Here is a 3,099-nt window from a genome sequence, read left to right on the forward strand (position 1 = left end):
AACCTCTCTCTAGAGCTGTCCCCATTGAATCGGTAACGCTCTTCATGGCTAACATATAAATCAAGGGTCTAAAGATTCAAGGTCAGAAGTCAAGAGTCCTAAGGTAAGGGTCCTAAGGCTTGATCATAGGTATCATAGGTCATAGGTCATAGGTGTTCTACATAGGATCAAGGCTATTCCCACGCAAGGAGGTAAGAGTAAGAGGTTACTACTGATATAGGCTGTTGGGGCTGGCGTTAATAGTTCAAAGGTCAGAGGTATAAGAGTGTCAGTAGGAACCCAAGGCGTAGTGTTTATAACCTGACCTTACTTTTAGGGGAAGAAAGGCATAATTACATATATAATTGTCGAAGGATTGACCCGAAGGAAGGATGGGTCAACTTGTATTGGGAAAGTGCCAGTGATATCGTAGTTGTTTGCTAAAGCGTAATTACGTATATAATAAATCGTAATTACATATATATAGTTTGAGGGGAAGAAATCAAATATATGGGAGAGGGGAAGAAAGAGTTTGAGGGGAAGAGAAATCAAGTCAATTCGATCCAGCAAAAAGCATAATGACATATATAATATATGCATTATCTGCTAAAGCGTAATTACTGCTATAATTCATCACGGAATGACATATCTCATTCATGATTGGATCATTCATTACGTATTGAAACTTGCATCCCAGCCACGTATGTGCAAGGAGCATGCTTCCTTGACCATGCTTGAGAGACAATCCTTTCTTTATACCGAGGGGGGGCGGAAGGGACAAGTCTCTCGATTTCGGGAGCAAAAGGTCGAAGATAACGAAATAATGAATCAAATGATTGTGACAAAATGGCTATTCCTCACAATCGCTTCTTGTGATGCTGCGGAACCATGGCAATTAGGATCTCAAGACGCAGCAACGCCTGTGATGCAAGGAATAATTGACTTACATCATGATATCTTTTTCTTCCTCATTCTGATTTTGGTTTTCGTCTCATGGATGTTGGTTCGCGCTTTATGGCATTTTCACTATAGAAGAAATCCAATCCCGCAAAGGATTGTTCATGGAACTACTATAGAGATTATTCGGACCATATCTCCTAGTATTATTCCTATGTTCATCGCTATACCATCATTTGCCCCGTTATACTCGATGGACGAGGTAGTGGTCAATCCAGTCATTACTATCAAAGCTATCGGACATCAACGGTATCGGAGTGCGCCCCTTAACGAGGGTTATGGAAGTGCAACGGAATGCACCGGACTACTCCTCATATGGTTGGTTCGCGAAGCATCTGGCTTACCGAATGATGGGGTATACCCATTCTCCGACGTCGAGAGACTCGAGGGACCGTAGCGTGCTAGAAACAGGGAGTTGGGTCAGAATGCATGCAATAAATTTCATTTATGAAAGCAGCTATGGTATGGGTTCGGACCCGAAGATACGCTCGGCACCAAGAACCGCAAGAAAATAGAGCGGTCCCGATCAAGGGGGATATAAAGCTTCGACGATCTGGACCGTACTTTTTTGGCATCGCTTCCTGAAAGTGGAAGACGAGAATATAATCTACCTGTACCGCTGGCGGATCCGTGAGCAGAATGAGAACCCCAAGAATAGAGAAAGGGGGTGGGGGACATGGAACGCAAGTTCTATTGGATGGAAGATTGGGAGGTGGAATAAAAATGGCGAGGTGGGGGCCTTGGATACTAGCGGTGGGGGTGGGATTTCAGAGTCTCTGTGCGAGCTGTATTCGGTGAGAGTCGCACGTACGGTTACGAGCGGGGTTAACATCTATACGTATAGTGTGGTGGCCTACCCCATTTGTTCCATGATCTATGGGTCTGTTGGAGTTACCCACTTCGATCAATTAGCCGAGATTTTGACCGGATATGAAATCACTTTGTTTGGTGCTCGATCTGGTGGTATTTTTTTGGGGATTCTCTTTATCGCTGTAGGATCTTTATTCAAGATAACTGTAGTTCCTTTTCGGGCGGATGTAGGACAGCCGCCTATGGGTGGTACCGCTACCGATAGATTTCGCCAATGCTACTGACTGGAAAGATGACTGGCTTATGTGAGAGAACATGAGACTCATCACTACCTCGTAAGGGCGTTGAGACCATAGCATGTTACACGAAAGCGTCACTTTATCCCTCCCTCCATAGTGTTGTCACACAGCCGCCCGCCTAGAAGAGTCGCTCGCTCCATAGTGTTGCCACACAAGATAAGCAAGCTGCCTGCTGGCCAGGCAAATCGAAGTTCTCTCCCGGTCAATCGTCCACCCAGTTAAGTGAAAACACAGTGGAATCACGCTTAGCGAATGCTCGCTGCTGGCCGGTGTGCCTCCTGCCCGTCGACGAGGAAAGAGTGACAAGGTTCAGATTCGAAATGATTACTGCTTGCAGCATGGGAGTTGATTACCCAACAACTCTCTGGGAACAATGGAAAAAAGGATATCCCGGTAATGGAAACCATAGGGGTTGTATCGATGAGATCCAACGGTGAACAACTAGATTCCCCAGAAGAAAACCCTGGTTGGAAGTCGGAGGACCTTTAGTACCCCCGAAAACACCTCCCCAGCAGCGAGTGCTTCGCGCCAAGCAAGACCACATCCCTTCATCCATTCAGTAGGGCCTTTTCATTCCAATTCATTCCAATACATATGGGGCCAAGCGAAAGTGGAGAGGGGTAGGTGCTTGTGGGGGAGGCTTCCCCTCGGCTCGGGAGGGAAGGGAAAGGTATAACCTCGAATATGATCAATTCCTCTCCTCTCCCTTATGGTCGAGCACCTAAAGGTCCTTATATTGAGAGCGATGGCAGCCTTATTAGTTCTTCTCGTTCCGCTTCGGTTTACTTATTGGGTGGGGGGCTTATGGTCAAGCAACTAAAGTTTCAATTTACTTATTGGGTGGCCCCTCTCAAATAAGTAAAAAAAAGGGTGATGGTAGCCTTTTAGTCGAGCGTTTGTTACCTCTCCCATAGGTCGAGAGTTCGACATGCTCACCCTCATCCATATGATGGATGAGCGATAAATCCCTCACCCTGCCAGACCTCTCCTTATCAGTCAAGCCCCATTGCCGGTCCTTATCAGTCGAGCAATAAATTTCAATTTACTTATTGGG

At 46.0% G+C, this 3,099-nt stretch overlaps 1 pseudogene; it reads left to right on the forward strand.

The window, feature by feature from the left end:
- Positions 1-1,129: 1,129 nt before the first annotated feature.
- LOC149229393 (uncharacterized) lies at positions 1,130-2,721 on the forward strand (annotated as a pseudogene).
- The last annotated feature ends 378 nt before the right edge of the window (positions 2,722-3,099 follow it).

This window comes from Pinus tabuliformis, chromosome J (genome assembly GCF_031772625.1).
Source record: "Pinus tabuliformis cultivar Carrire ecotype Pingquan chromosome J, CPIR1, whole genome shotgun sequence".
NCBI lineage: Eukaryota > Viridiplantae > Streptophyta > Pinopsida > Pinales > Pinaceae > Pinus > Pinus tabuliformis.